Here is a 16,220-nt window from a genome sequence, read left to right on the forward strand (position 1 = left end):
GAACTTCTACTCATAAATAGTTTAAATTTTTCTTTTTTATGCTTCTCTTCTGCTAGGAAGGGTGTTTTTTTGTGCACGTGTGTGTTGTTGGTTTTTTTTTTTTTAATTTGCTATTTGTTTCAAATAGATCAGACACACTCAGAGGTCATTGAAATGCTTTACCTGCAATCAGAAATTCTCCATTAAGTCATTTGTCACAGTGGAGATAATAGTAATCTCACTTAAGATCTTTCATCCTTATTCTATCTTGTAACAAGTGGTGCTTTTTAATTAGCATTTGAGGATTAAATTTTGAAATGGAATATTTAAATGCATTTAAATGACTGCATGATCTAAGAAAGCAAACTCAGATGTTATATTAATATTAGTTAATGGCTTTTCATTTATGGATTGATGTAATGTAGCATAATCTTTTGATAAGAGTTTTTCGTCTAGAATTGCTCCTCTATGAATTCAGTTCCTCTAAGGACCTTGATTATAGTCCGTTTGATATGCAGTAAGATTACAAATGGACAAAATATTGTTCAAACATTGAACTTCCATAAAGCTTAATGCAATTACTTCTTTGTTTTTAAAAGGAAGCATTCTAATGTATGAGGGCTGCTCCAAAAGTAATGCCTCCTATTTTATTATTTTGGGCCTTGAAATCTGAAGTAAATGTTCGTGATATGGCAGTAGAGGTTGAACCTTTACACCAATATTTTGTTGCCATGAGACAGATGGCAGCAGAGGGGCAGTCTGAGAAAATGGTGCCTGGCATTTAAAAGCATATGAAGCAAAGGTGTGTCACTGAATTCCGTCAGGTAGAAATAATGGCACCCACTGACATTCATTGATGCTTCCTGAACAACTATGAAGTCCAAACAGTGAATGTGAGCACAGTGAGTATGTGAGTAGTGATGTGAAAGACAAGCCATCTTTTAGTTGACCATGCACAGTTGTCACACCACAAAATGAAGAGCATCTTGATCAGCTCACCCACACAAATTGGCAGGTTATTACCTGTCAAAATTTGATCACAGGTGACCAGGAAAGAAAAATACACTAATGCAATGATTTTCTTATTTTGTTGTCCAGTGTGTTTATAAAAGAGCTCAGGAATTCTTGTTTACTGGGGGAAAAATAGAATTTACTACAGAAAAGACAAGAAGGAGCAGATAATTAATGTCTTATCCCAGTCTTCAATGCTACTGGAAGACTGTTTTCAGAAGATTACTGTAGTTCTATAGAGATGCATACTCTGAATATCACAAACTGAAGTACACAAAATGACAGAGATTTTCAGAGGCATGTAGTGAATTTTTATGTGTTTTAGAAAGTAAAAGCATTTTCTATCTGAAAATATAATTAATTTAATATGTTTTGATTTGTCACATGACTTCAACAGAACACGTTTTTATATACGAAGTACAATATGGCTATTGTTCAATTATCTGCACTTCTCTGTCAGTGTGAGGTGACTTATCTCCCTTTCATTGCAGAATAAGAAATTCTGAATTATGCTGCCTTTACCACACATACATTTGCATTACTTTCAGGTGTGAAATTTCTTTTTGTAGCTATCCACTGTTGTTGCACTTTGATTTATGGAAGCAGAAAAACACATATTAAAATACATTAAATGTACAATGAGGACAATCTTTCCTGACTGAGGTTCTTTATCATTAATTAATATTGGATTACATAGATCTGATATTGGAAACCTTTTTGAATGTTTTTCTTGTGTAAGTTTGAGAATTCAAAAGGCAGTGAGTTTTGAGGAAGCTTTCATGTGTAATAACACGTTCAGATAAACATTCTGACTGCTAAGTCTCTTGCTCTCTTTGAGAAAACCTTACTCCCACTTTATGCAAGATTTTTTCCAGTAAATAGGATGTTTTACTAATACCTGCAAAACTGAAGAACTGGGAGCCTGAAATGTAATATTTAGCATTTTCTAGGAGAAGACAACTGCTGTTTTCCCAAATTTATTTCCACTTTAGAAAATACATATTTCATATCTTGCGTGTGTTTGTCATTGACAGTGAAGTTCATCTGCCCTACCTGACCCCACATGACCATCTGTCTGTTTTGGCTGGGCAATGATGCCTGTAGGCACAGAGCTGACCTCAGCCACTGGCATGCTATGACCAAGGTCACTGATCCAGCTGGAAGCTTGCAGGAGTCATTCTACCTCGTGGAAAAATTTGATGAATCCTTCCCCAGGAGCTGTCCTACCAGACCAATGAATTGGTGAGACTGCACCACCAGTAAATGAGGGGTGAGGGGAATTCCTCTGAATGTCTCTGACTGCCTCTGAAAAGTGATAGATAAAAACAGAAATCTGCTTTGCTTTTTTTTTTTTTTTTTTTTTTTTTAAACCTTCCAGGGTATGGGATCTATAGAAATAGTTCAATTTAGTAAAATATACAGAATTAACGTGAACTGAATTTCCAAGGGAGAACTAATAAATGTTCTTTAAATGTTTTTCAATTCAAGTATGTAGAGAGACAATGCTGAGCTAAAACTCAAGCCAAATATTCACTTATTCTTCTCTTCTTGCTGTTTTGAACAAAAAAATATAATTCTATTAAATCATTAAAAAATAATGTTATTTTATGTCATATATCTACTGTATGGGAACTGTTGAGTCACAGCCTGAACCACTGATTGATCATCTGAGGAAAGGACCGAGTCAGCTGTGGGAGCACAGGTGAAGGCAATTCACCTGTGTGACTGGAAGTGGTGGAGCCCCCTCTCCCCCCCCCATCCTAGACTGCATTTAAAGGCTGACTGCCACCGGGGGTGGATCTCTTTCTGGATATTTCTCCTCTGTGGAGTCCTTCCTGTGAACCTAGATCTTTGGCTATAGGTGAGCATTCCTTTTCTGTTTGTTTCTTTTCCCACTTTCACCACGATAATCATTCCAGCTGCAATACCAACTGGAACATCTACTGAAAATCCTTTTTAACAAACACCACCTATAAGCAAGGAACAAGTGGAGGCAATTACTTTAGTGTACTTATTTGTATGTAGTTTTAGAACAATGTACCTTGGGACAGTTGTAGTATCTTTGAATCTTTGTGTGACTTTTATAATCATTTCTGTATCTTGAATCCTTCATGTCTTTATAGAGATTCTTTAGAACAGGACCCCTTTATGAAAAAATTGCCCTAATGATCTCCTCACTGATTTCTTCAGGACTGTTTAATTAGTGGTACAATACTATCACTTAAAAAAAAAAAAAAAAAATCTTCAGAACAGGGTCTATGTATTCCTCTAGAATTGTTTGTTATTTTGGCCCATTTTCTTCTCGTATGAGAGAGTTAATTTCTCACCTGAATGGAGATTTTCTGTATTCTGGCAGTTCCACTGAGAGATAAATGTATGCTCTTAAACAACTTTTGACTAAAGGAGGACTTCAACATAGGGAGAAGAAAATACTAGTAGAGACAGTGAAGCACATAATCTGTAGAATACCCCTAACAGAAGGAAATTGAAAATCTGTATCTCCTAGAGAGCTTAGTTGCTACTGGACCTTCTATGAGAATTGGTACTGCTTTTTAAAGTCTTTAAATCCTTGCTGTTTTAATTATTTTGGCAGTTGGAAGAATTTTTTTCAAAATTCAATTAGCTCTTCCATATGTCCATATCAAGAAATGTTGTAAGTAGTGAGTTACATTCTGAACTTCTCTAGTCTGAACTTAGGCAAAATACACTTTATCTGCCAAAACAGAAGAAACAGTAGAATTCCCCCTCATCTCTACTTCTTTTTAGACTCAGAGATATTCAGGACGGACTGCAGATATTTGCAATCGTCATAACTTACTACTTTTCTTATTTTTATTCTTCAAACCATGACATTGCTGCAGTCATTTGACAAGTAAAAAAAAAAAAGAAAACTTTTTTCTGTTGTTCTTGAAATCATTTTTTAAGTTGTTTTTAAAATTTCTTAAAAAAAAAAAAAAAAAAAAAAAACAAACACTAGATCTTCTAGATTGCGTTTATACCAAAGATAATTGATAATTTTTATAGAACTGAGGAAGAGCTACAGGGTGAGTCAGGTGGTGAGTGTTAAATCTGCAGCATGTCTAAGTTAAGGATAATGCTGGAGCAGGTTGTCATTATACCAAGACCAATCTGTGGCCTTATTTCCCTGTCTGTATCATTGGTCTCAGAAAGCTCTGCAAATCTTTGTGCCATTCCCTTGTGAGCAGAATAGTCTCCTTTCTCCTGCATGAGCTGGGGTCCTGTGGGCAGCTGCTCACAGCAGGGCAGAGGTGCTGGGGAAAATGGTCTCAGTGAGCCACCCACACTGTGCTTCTCCACCTTGAGGACTATTAATGTGAGGGGAAAAAAAAAAAAAAAAAAAAAAACAACACTTTTTCCACATGAGATTAAATAGTTTTGAATGTGACAAAGAAACTCAGCTTTTGGTTTGAATAGAGCTTTGTGAGGTCTGGATATCCAGAGAGGTGGCTGTGTAGGATGAGACATGGGGAAGGAGAGGGACTTTTATGGACCTCCTTGAATACTGAGCACATTATTGAACCTGAAGTAATTAAAAAATGTCATAGTGTAGATTTTAGTTATTTTTGAGTTCAAAAAAGCATTCAGGCTTGCTTTTTTCCTACAGAAAAAGCCTGCTGTACACTGCAGTTTTATGTTTTTCTTCTAAACTTTTTAATACAGCAATGCTTTTTTTTTTTTTTTTTTTTTTTTACTTTAAGGAAAATGTTTTGGAAAAAGCAAAATACTGAGTAACATACTGTAGTGATCCTTTTTTCTTCTAATATAAAGTGAATGGAGACAGCAGTAAAGGTGAGTTTTATGTTTTATTCTGGACAGAATTCATAGATAATGAAGGCAGCATTCACAGCGATGACTTTACAGGGGAAGGGCCTATTCAACAGACAGTGTTTCCTATGGGAGGGGTAAAGCAATAACTAAAGGCAGATGGGAATTCCTGAAAGTGCTCAAGTGGTATCAGCAGGTTAGAAAGTATCTTAACTTCTGGGAAATATTACGTTACTGTTCTTAGTGGAATATGATCATTGGAGTAAAATTTTCCTGTGGAAAAGTGGTGGGGCATATCACAGCACCAGTATCCCTTGTAGTGGAAAATATTTAGATCTGCATTTCTGAACTAGATCTAATAGTAGTGGTGTAACTTCATGCTTAAACCATATTTCAGTCTGATAGTATTTGCTCTTACTTACATGAAATATTTTCTTTTTTTTCTTGGCTCAAGTTCTTCCAGAGGCCCCTTTTGCAGTAGTGTAGGTAGAGATATTTCTCTGTTCAGAAGTCCAGACCTGTTTGAACTCTGGGAAGAGAAGGGCTAAAAGGGAATGGAGAGCTGAAGAGCTGTGAAGGAAGTTAAGAGAGCTGAATTTGCATTCCTTCTTTTTCAAGCATAGAGTTAGAAAAGGATACCCTGAACCTATTAAGTTCTGGATGAAAAATATAGTTCTTGGATATTGTACATCTTATGATGTCTTTTCTCCTGAACCTGCAGATGTATCTTCTACCTACTGAGCAACTGCCTCCTTTGTAGCAGCAGCTGTCCTCTTGACTTTCTAAAACTTCAGAGGAATGAAGCAGATGGGGCTCTGGCTGCTTCCCTGACCATGGCTGTTACATGTATACAGTGCCCGTGTCTAGAGGCAAGGGTTCTTCACAGCTGGAAGAGCACAAGACTCAACTCTCATCTCAGAGCAGAAAGCTATCAGTCCTTCATCTTACATGGTTTATAAGTATACACTATAGTACAACAAATCTGTGAGAAAGCGCTTTAAGAAGCTGACAATAGTTATTTTCTGTTCATGAGCTTATAGAAAACTTTCTTTTTCTGTGGTGCTGAGGAGCAGGATCATTACAAGGGAACAGATAACATATTCCATCTGAGATGGCCTCACAGCTATTTTTTTCAGCTGTTTTCCAGTTCACGTATACTATGCACATGTATAAAGCAGGAATGCCTCTAGGTGTAAGCCCTGCCAATGTCAGTGAATCTTCATCAGCAAGAGTTTGGCTAAGCTGCTTTTACAGCTTAGATGGCTTCAATGAGCCCCTGAGAATGAAGACATTCTTGTTTCTCTATTGCTCTAAAAACAAAAGGCATTATTTTGATTTCAAAAAGGAAAACAAACAAAAAAAACCTTGTTAGCTGTGTCTGTGGATGACTGAAATGACTCCAAGCCTGAGCTAGTCTAATTAAAGTATTAACTCCTTCCACATTCTTGCTTTGTATACTGAAGCAGGCTTTCTCCAATGGGGGTGATCTCTCCCTGGTAGCTCTGAGATCAGTTGAATTATAGATGGGTTTAATGTGATGGGAATAAATACTGAACTTGCTTACTGCAATTGTCACTTCAAAGTCTTTCACGGCATTCAGTGTGTGTGCCAAAACCTCATTATGATATTTTTCTTTCAAAATATGTTTCAAATTAAATAATATACATTAACTGAAAGTTCTATTTAGAGCTTAGATGCAAATTATATATTTCAACTATCACTAAAATTTTTGGTTTTTTTAGTATCCCAAATATCATTTTACTCATTTCTTCTGAAGTGTGTAATAGATTTATATCTTCTCAATTATTATTCTGCCTAAAAAGTAAATTTTAAAAATTCCATATGTATACTAGATATGGTATAGAAGTAAAAGGTCACAAGTTTCTGCTGAGAGTTTTTCATAAACTTGGAAACCCTAGAGAGTAGAGATGTCTATGTCATCAGATGATATATTCAGATGCCACATGGTTTCTTTCAATTACACTTGTGTTAAACTGCTGCTTCTCTGTTTGGCTGAAATATAAAGAAAAGCAATCCTTCTTGAAATGAAGTCCTCAAGAGATTGAGAACTGCCATTTCCCTCAGTAATTTATGCTGAGGGCTGATCATTCTACTAATAGCTACTCTACTAGTTTTTAGTATCTAGACACTTTAAAAGACTTCTCTCTATTAAAATATCAATTTCCTATTGATAAGAGTTGCTGTTATATTTTTCCTGGAGGTATTTCAATATTTTAATGAAATAATCTCAGTCTTTTTAAAAATGATTTAAGTAAACTTGCCTTGTTAATTATTTACTCTCCTTGTATTCATTTTGATTTTGGGGGTATTCTGTAATCTCTCTTCAGCTTGTCAATGTTTGTTTTAAAGTGCGGACTTCAGAATGAGATACAGTAGTCTTTTTTTCCATGGTTGTTTTTCCACAGTTGTTTTACAGATACATAATATCCACTTTCTTCAAAACCATTTGCTGTTCGCATCAACTTTCCTGGGTGTGTTGGTTTGTCAGTCTTTCTGGAAATTGTACCACTTCTGTATAAATGACTTGCTTTAGGCATACAAAGTTGAATGTACTGGTATTTGCTGCAAGAAACTAATCCAAAAATTGAGCTTTCTGTGGACAGAATCTAGCATGCCTAGGGACATCTATTGACTTTAATGAAGCTTTATACAAGACCAAATATCTTCCTGTGTGGAAATCCATGAATCAAATTTGAAACTATTCAGGACCAGTAATAGGAAAGAATGAGAGTAAGGAAAATTGACTATGCTGATAAAGCTCTCAGATAGGCAGCATTATGATTCTTCAATTTTTAAGATTAATGTTTCTTTTGTTTTCTTTCTGTGTTTTTCTTTTCTTCATTTTTTTTATATGTCTGACTAGTAAACAATGTCTGTCAAGCTTCTGTAAGAAAAGATACAATAGAACTAGAGGACAAATTCTGTAACAAAACTATAGTTATGATACTTGCCCCATTGATTTCATTTATTTTGAAAAATATATGTCAACCAAAGCTAAGGATTTAACAGTAACACTGTATTTTCATTTGAAACCTTCCATTTTCATTGGGAACTTTATTTGAAAGTAGAAATCAATTTGAAGAGTAACTCACCAACTCCTCTTACCTTCGATTTCCTGGGAAAGGAGAGCTTAGAAAAAATAATGTGAGGTTGTGTGTAAAATTTAAATCAATTTGTTAAACTTTTCAGAACACTTATAAAATCTTAATATTTATATTAAGATTATTTTTTATAATTATTTTCATAATTTTAAAGGTTTTTATAACTGAACAAAATTATTCTGATACTGACACTAAGCTGTTAGGTTTCAGCAATATATGGTTCGGGCAATTGAAAGATAGTAAGCAAAACTTTTTTTTTTACTTTTATGTGACTATCATTCATTCTGCTTCAGACAATAGGAATGCTGTATGTACGGAGGTGAGCCTGAAACAATGAAGTAGGAAATTGCATTTCCTTCACCACAAGATTTAAGAAGTTGGTAAGATTCATTAATGGAAAAAGAAGTGAAAATTACTTAACTTTTTTAGCTTTAAATAAAGCTGTTTCTCTGGAGTACCTCTGAGGAATAGTTTCTCTTCCTGAAGCTGCAGTTTATTTCTGCTACAGACTCCCCCTTTCTTACTTTTTTTTTCTCCATGATAAAATGAAGTAAATATTGAAATACCTTGCCAGTCTGTATTTTTTATTGCCCTAAAGAAGAGAGGCAACACTATTAACATACCACTGAAAGTAGGAACAGGTTTATTTGGGTTGGTTGTGGTTCTTACAGTGGTTCTTACAGTTAAAATTCACTCATTTACCAAAATCCTATGCTTCAGTGAACATTCAGTATACATTCAGTGAACCCATGGTCCACATGGAAAAGTACATTTATTTTCCCTCAACTTAGGAGATCCCAGGTGATTTAGATAATTCTCACTTCTGGTACTTAAAGTTATTAACCCAAACAGTAACGTTTCACTAATAAGCTTATCTACTGAATGAGGCCTATTGTTGTTTTCAGGAACTGACAATCAGAGATGACACTGCTAAATTCATAACAGGGCATCACAAAAGTACAACTGCAATGCATTAGAAGTTGTTGCAGACACAGAAGTACATCAAATTAAGCTAGATATGGAATTAGGTGGAAAAAATTAAGTTTTTCAATAGTATCGCATTAAGCAATGCACATTAAGAATCTGGGATCACCTCAGTAGCATTGCAGAATCACAGAATTGTAGGGGTTGGAAGAGACCTCCTGAGATCAGCGAATCCACCCCCCCCCCTGCCAAAGCAGGTTCCCAACACCAGGTTGCATAAGTAGGAGTCTAGGCAGGTCTTGAATATCTACAGACAAGGACACTCCATAACACCTTACCTCAACATATGGGTATGTAACACATGGTGTATGTAACTAAATCAAACCGATTTTAAAGCCCCCAAGAAAACAGGATTTATAATAGTATCTTGTATTGAAGCTTAAGTTTAATTTTATAAACATGTTTATATATTAGTGAAGAATCTAAATTTGTCTCCAAAAAAACTGCCAGTTTTCTTCTGTGCCACTTCTGCATACACTTACTCATGAGTTTTCTAGTCAGTATGCATGTGTTTGCTGAAGGCCAGGTGCTTGGACACAAAAGAAATGTTGTTCCAGAACTGAATGATTGTTCAGAGATTTCCATATCCTGTTCTAGCAATGGCCAATGATAGATGCTTCATATTTACTTAATGGTGTGATAATATATCATGCAGATATGATTGTCCTTATCCTACACATCCCTGACTGAGGAATACTGAATCATCACAATTGCTAATATTTAAGCTGTTATGGGAGCTGCTGGTTAGTGTTAAATCTTTTTATGTGAGTCTTTTGGAATCAACAGAGTTAGTCCAGTTTTAGGAAGAAATGCCTGCACTGATTTCAAATTAGTTGCACCAAAGGCACAGGTGCAACAGCCAAATTTCACTTGGAGAACTGGTTATGATTCTAGTGTGTGATATCTATTATCATTTGAATTTGACTCTTGATTGTGTCAACAGAAATGTACGATCAATCTTCTGAAATCAAGAATATATGTACAAAACTGACTAGGTACTTTTCTATTCTTTCTTTATTATCATATGTTCTTAAGAATGTTAAAGTTGGAAAATCAAAAGTTATATATTAATGTACCTATATAAAAAGAGATTATAAATTCAAACTTGACTGTAGGCAGCTGATACTTCCCTTTGATAGAGTTGTTGTTAGTGGAAATAACTGTTGTTAGTGCTTGAATTTTCTTGATAAGCAGTGCAGGAAATGTGGAAAGCTGAAAAAGGCACACAGCAAGAACTAGATGAAAACGTAACTAGACTTCAATGAGAAAATGTGACTGTTTTTCAGCAATTTGGTTATGTTTCTATTTCCTACTGTAAGCAAACAAATAGTTTCTACACTTTAGTAGAATGCAATTCAAATTCTTGTTCAAGTTATATTGAACATGAACAAACCTGCTTATTATTAAGCAATGCTCCTAATGAATGGCATTCTATGTCAATATCTGTACACTGCACCTACAGGCACAGCCTCAGTTAATTTTAATTGCTTTGTTACTGTACAAAGTGTAAGAGGTTGATGTTCAGATTCAGTAAAATAAAGTCAAGCACAAACGGATTGGAAGGCAAGGGAAATGCTAGTCCACTTCTCTAGGAGTACTTATTTTCCTTCTGGCAGATATTCATCTGGCCTATTGCTGGAAATCTGTAAAGATGAAGACTTTCAGACAATTTATGCTCTGCCTTGCTATCTTTCTCTTTCTGTATGCGGTCTGCCCTGAAATCTAACCTTGATCTTGCTGCAGTATACTTTTTTTTTTCCATCTTGGAAAGAAGAAAATAGTATTTTCTTTTCTCTTTGAGATCTACTACATACTTTGAGGCCATTGATCTACCTTTTCTCTCAAAGCTGGACAGGCTATATCCAGTCCAGCTCTCTTCTGAGTTATGATGTCTGATGACTGTTGTTGCTCTCTTCTGAACTTCACTGAAGAGATTCATATTTTTTTCTGAGGTGACAGCTCAGAACATGGCAAAGTGTTACAGCCAGGGCTCTTCTAGTTCTAAATGGAGAGAGAGAGAGAATTTCCCATATCCTTTGGGTTATCCTTGAAGTTTGATGTTGGTATTGAAATTTGGAGCATGTCCAGAAGCTTATGTAATACTCTAAATCTGCCCAAATGCTACCCAAAAAATATTCCATTCTGTATTTCTACAATTTAACTTCTAAGAGTAGTCATTTCAAATGGTATTAATGACTTTTTTTCATGGTTTTAATCCTTTTTTAAAATCTTTAGTGTGGTATAACCAAAATGATTGCCAGTGCCTGATCCTCATGGTAATTAAGTTGATTTGACATCATTTGTTCACTTATATCCTTGTGATTCCTCCACATTCTTAAAATGTGGTGGGTTTTTTTTTTTGTTTGTTTTTTGTTTTGTTTGTTTTTTGTTTTTGTTTTTCCCAACAATCTGGATAATCCTGTCTTATTCTGCTAGATGTATTATCCACTTTTTCATAAATGTTTTCTGCTTTTCCACTATCTTATTTTTTATCTCCTTTTCATTATTACCCATGTTTTAAAATTCCCTCCTCATTTCATCTATTTTTTTTTCTTTTAATTCTCAATATGAAAAAAACATTTTTATTTTCTCCTATCTGGTCTTCTTAAAGAAACTATCCTTTCATCTTACATACTATTGTATATAGATTTTGGAATGCCATTTAAATAATGATATTTTGGCGGGATAAACTCTCCTGTTTTTATTCCTAATAATTCTTGCATCTAAGAAATTCAGCAATTGATGATTTTTATCCTGCTTGTCTGTTCACTGATCTGACTCATTAGTAACTTACTGCAAAAATAATGAAAATGGCAATGTTATTATAGTGTAACTAAACTATCATATTTACCAAAGGATTCCAATAAAACAGTACACAAGCACGTCTGTGATAATATATACCAAGACAATCTGACATATCCAGGACATGTCAGCTTTATTGAGCATGTCTTATATCCACTTCTTTAGGATTTAAAAATGACAGTACTCTTCCTTTTTGTGAGGAAAAGTCGAAATGGAGGGAAACCTTGGTATATTTCAACGCTGGAGCTCTACTTGTCTGCTGTAAGCACTGAGTAACACTTTAGAGAACCAGTTTATAAACTCCAGAAGAAAGGTAGTGAACATTTACTAATTAATCTAGGCACCGCTTTGTTTGTTTGTTCGTTGTTTGTTTGTTTTTGTTTTCCCATTCTGGAAAAGATAGCTTTGAATCATCTCCTTCTATTATTTGACATCAGAAAATGTTCTTCTGTAAGGAAATGCATATATTTATTTTAAAAGACTTAATTTTCTGTTGATGACACTGTGGATGAATTCTTTAGACCTTTTTCTATTGGAATACTTTCTCAGGATTGGCTTTGAACATTGTTTTCTGACAGCGTTTTTCCTCACTATCTTGCACACAGTATTTCTGCGCTTTCATAACTGCTCTTTTTCAGGTCCTTTCCTCTTCACAAATCCATGATATATATTTGGAGTGGTCAGTGAAGTTTAGAAATTAAGTCTTTAGTCTCTACATTTTGGTTTAGATTTCCAAACACAGCTAAATTTCATTTTCTATTGCTTTTGTGTAATTATGTCTACTATTTGTGTCAATAGTTTTAGGGTCAACATGAAAAATTAACCCTTTTCTGAGCATTGTAGATGAAAAATAGGAAATAAGCTTATATGTTAATTAGTTACATGAAAATATTGTCATATCTATATTTTAAAACATAGGAGAATTTGATAAGAGATTCTGCATGAGGTCCTCTTTGTCAGTGGAGAAAGAAGATAAATGTGTAAAAGGTGACCTAGAGATAACAAGAGTTCAAGGACACAAAGGTAGGTCATTTGTCAGATAATAAATTGTACAGGTGTCACAGTATATTTATTAGTTCTTCAAATCAACTATAGAATATTTTGCAAGGCAAGGCAAAATTTCCTTGATGAAATAAAAACTCTGCAGGATAAAAATTGATTTACTGTAGCATCAGCACTTGATCTAGACCCTTTTCTGAACATTCTGCTCAGCTGTTTTATAATAAATAATACAGCTAATCTGCTATGTATTGGCTTTTGATTTCTGGGGAATATCCATATTGGTCATTTCTTTTAAAAATCCACTAAACAAATGAAAAAATGACCAATACTCAATATTTTTTACTTTTATTAATCTTATAGATGTGTGAAATTAATTTCAAATGGACTTCAGTTTTTATTTCTACTTCTCATGGCTTTTAACATATTGGAGTAGATCTGGTTGAATCCAGTGCTTGCTCATATGTATTTTGCTCCATGTTTAGGAGAGTACAGATACAGCTGAAATGAATTTAAAAGTTGTTTTTATTTTCAACAAAATAGACGCTTTCATGTTGTTCTAATTGAGTTGGAATTCAAAATATGGATTTGCAGATCCTTGTCCTGCTGTTAGGTGACTGGGTAGCGGTAGCAGAGGTTGACTTATTTACATGTAAGTTTCCCAGGGAAGTTGATGGGAAACTGCCCACAGGTGAATGGCTGTCAGTAGTTCTAAATGCATTTACATGATTCACAGTAAAAAACTTCCAATACTGCAAAGATTTATATTTGTGTTTAGCACACTTTTTTAGCTTGCCACAGGTGCTGATGGATTACTCCCTAATGGTGAAAAGAAGTTGTATCAGCTGTATATGAAAAATGGACTCATCTAAGGAAAGGAAAAGGGAAGATATTTTGTAAAATGGAAGAGAATAGGAGGTTATGTTCATTAGCAATGTAAAAACAGCCTCTATCTATGTACAATGAATTAGAATGCCCTTCATTCAAATCAGTTCTTATAAAAATGATGGTCCAAGTCACTACTAAACTGAAGCATATTAACTTGATACATTGATTTCAATGCAGTTATGGTGATGCGGAGCTGGCAGAAAATTGGCTTGCCTCTGTGATATCAGGAGTCAGAACCTAGAGCCAAATCAGCATTTAATCAGCTAGACTATAACTTCTGTGGTACTTAGATAGCTCAGCTCTTTATACTGATGCACAAAATCTGTCTGCTTAGATTCCTGTCATCCCAATAGGCTTACTTGTGGCCACTGGTATTAAATAGCTCCCTAAATCATGTATGTATGTAGACACTATTGTTTAAGACAAATGTAGCAATTTACTCATTTAATTTTTACCTAAAGCCATGAAATCATGTTGCAAATGTAACTGGAGAGATTTTGATAAGAAGCAGTTTATTTATGTGAAACAACCAATATGCTTCACAGATTAAAAAACCGTGAAAATAAAGATTCTCTTCTAAAACGGTTCTTTAATCCAAAATTAAAATGGAAAAAATGCCCATTTGCACCAGCAGGGTGTTTGGCTCCTTCTAAAGAAACTTACAGTGACCCATTTCTTTGGTTCTAATAGATTTCATTTATACCTTAGGGGGATGTTGGACATTGTTATTTTCCTTGAAACTCCAGCCAAAAAATATTAAAGAAAGTTCAAAAATAATGCCCTTAGCAGGCAATTAAAAGAAACACAGACAATGCTTTACTAAGGTACATGTCCTTCCTATTTCTGAGGAAGGACGAGTTCTTAACAGTCTGAAGAATTCCTTGATTGTCATATCCTGAAATAATAAATTCAGAAGCCTCTGTCACACTCATAGTTATACAACTCTTGGTGAGCGGAAGGGGAAGAGTATGCTAGTTAGTATGAAAATGGCAAAAACATAATATCAAGGGGGTAATTTTTTACCTGTTGCCTTTTGATTCTCTTTGCATTTCTTTCTGTAAAGTGCTGTTGTGACAACTGACTCACAGTGTTTTGGCAATTGTTCAGCTCTTTTCCCTAGAGTTTTGAAGTCTCATTTTCTCCCCTTTCTATATATAGCATTGCCCATCAGTCTTCTAAATCAAAAAAGGCAATATTGTTCCTGTTTTCTCTGTTGCAATATTTTCTTGATCTGTGATTTGACTGCTTCTAGCTCCTTCTGTTTAGTCAACTCCTTCTTTATAAAGAACATTGCCTATTATATTTAACTTTTACCTCCTGATGTTTTAGTGTGGATGATAGCACTATAGAATCAGAGACATACAGAGGAAAAGCAGGGTTAAGGGATTGTGGTATGCTGTAATACAGTGTAATACAAGCAACTGAGAGAACAAAGAAATCCATGCTGAAGAACGGCATTCATATCTTTCAATTTCACCCTCCTTTTTTTTTTTTTTTTAATGCTGCTGAGATTATCTACTTATTGGAGCTAAATGTCAGCTAAAAAAGCCAAATTACAGAACACTCAATTTTCATTCACATCTGTACTAGTGAAATGAGCTTGGGAAAAGGATTTCTAAGGGGCTGAGAAACAGTGCTTTAAAAAGCAACTGCAAGTCACTTTGGGGCAAAGGTGTGTATGTGGTCAGAAGAAAGCAGAGATATTTTTCTTATGAGTACTGAATGATAGAAAAAATTCAGCAGCACTGCCAATGCAGTATGCTATGTATGCTCTCTGTAATAAAATTTGGAAGATATTTCACATTATGATCTATTGCTTTAAATTACTTAATTGTACCATTAACTCTATAACCTTGCTTTAAAAGTAACTTATGGCTCATGAAATTCATTTGAAAGAAATAATTCAAGAAACTTTTTTACAAGATGATTTTCAAAGTTTTCCTCTCGCTATTAATTGTTATTTAGTTCATCAATATATATGACATGACACTACATTTAATTGTATTAATTATATGTAATAATTGTGACAAAAGACATACCATTTTCATTATTCAACAAAGTCATTTCATCTAAGAAATGAAAAACATCAAGGTGAAAGAGAAGGACATCAAAGAAAAATAAGAAAAAGAGGAAATGTAGAAAGGAACTGAGGAAGCGAGACAAAAAATGATAGGAAGCAGCCAATAACAGAATCTTGTTTTCCTTGGCTTCTTTCTTTAACAATATTTTCTTTGTAGAGAGAATCACAAGTGGGGGCCATTGTGAAAGGACATTCTGCTTCTTAAGCACTGACAACATGTCTTCATGCATGTACTCCAGGGTAGAGTGGATTTTTTGAACTCTAAAATTAACACCAAGATAAGGTAAAAGAATAAATAAAGTTATTATGGCACACACAGCAGAAGTTTTATATTCTCAGCCACTTTTATTGCAGTTCCAGAAGAAATACAATCAATGTCACTATCCCCAGGTAGATGGGTGCTCATTACCTAACACTTCAATTATGATGAGAAGTGGATTGTTTGTAGAGATTCAAGAAAATTTGTCATAGAGAAAACTCTAGTTCATGTTTTTCAATAACGATGCAACAACAATTGATTTGAAATTGTTGTTAAAATGAATACTTTGGGTTTTCGATTTCCAAGTATG

The 16,220-nt window shown here is 34.6% G+C and overlaps 1 long non-coding RNA gene across 2 annotated transcripts; it reads left to right on the forward strand.

The window, feature by feature from the left end:
* Positions 1 to 2,769: 2,769 nt before the first annotated feature.
* Positions 2,770 to 15,945, forward strand: LOC149918228 (uncharacterized). Of its 2 annotated transcripts, XR_016466454.1 has the most exons (6): positions 2,770 to 2,851; positions 4,710 to 4,800; positions 8,192 to 8,278; positions 11,850 to 11,997; positions 12,603 to 12,707; positions 15,809 to 15,945. It is a non-coding gene; the product is annotated as an uncharacterized LOC149918228 (long non-coding RNA). The 2 variants fall into 2 exon arrangements; XR_016466453.1 differs by lacking the exons at positions 8,192 to 8,278; positions 11,850 to 11,997; positions 12,603 to 12,707; positions 15,809 to 15,945 and adding an exon at positions 5,498 to 7,048.
* Positions 15,946 to 16,220: the final 275 nt, after the last annotated feature.

Source organism: Phasianus colchicus, chromosome 4, assembly GCF_987193195.1.
Source record: "Phasianus colchicus chromosome 4, bPhaCol1.hap1.1, whole genome shotgun sequence".
Classification (NCBI taxonomy): Eukaryota; Metazoa; Chordata; class Aves; order Galliformes; family Phasianidae; genus Phasianus; species Phasianus colchicus.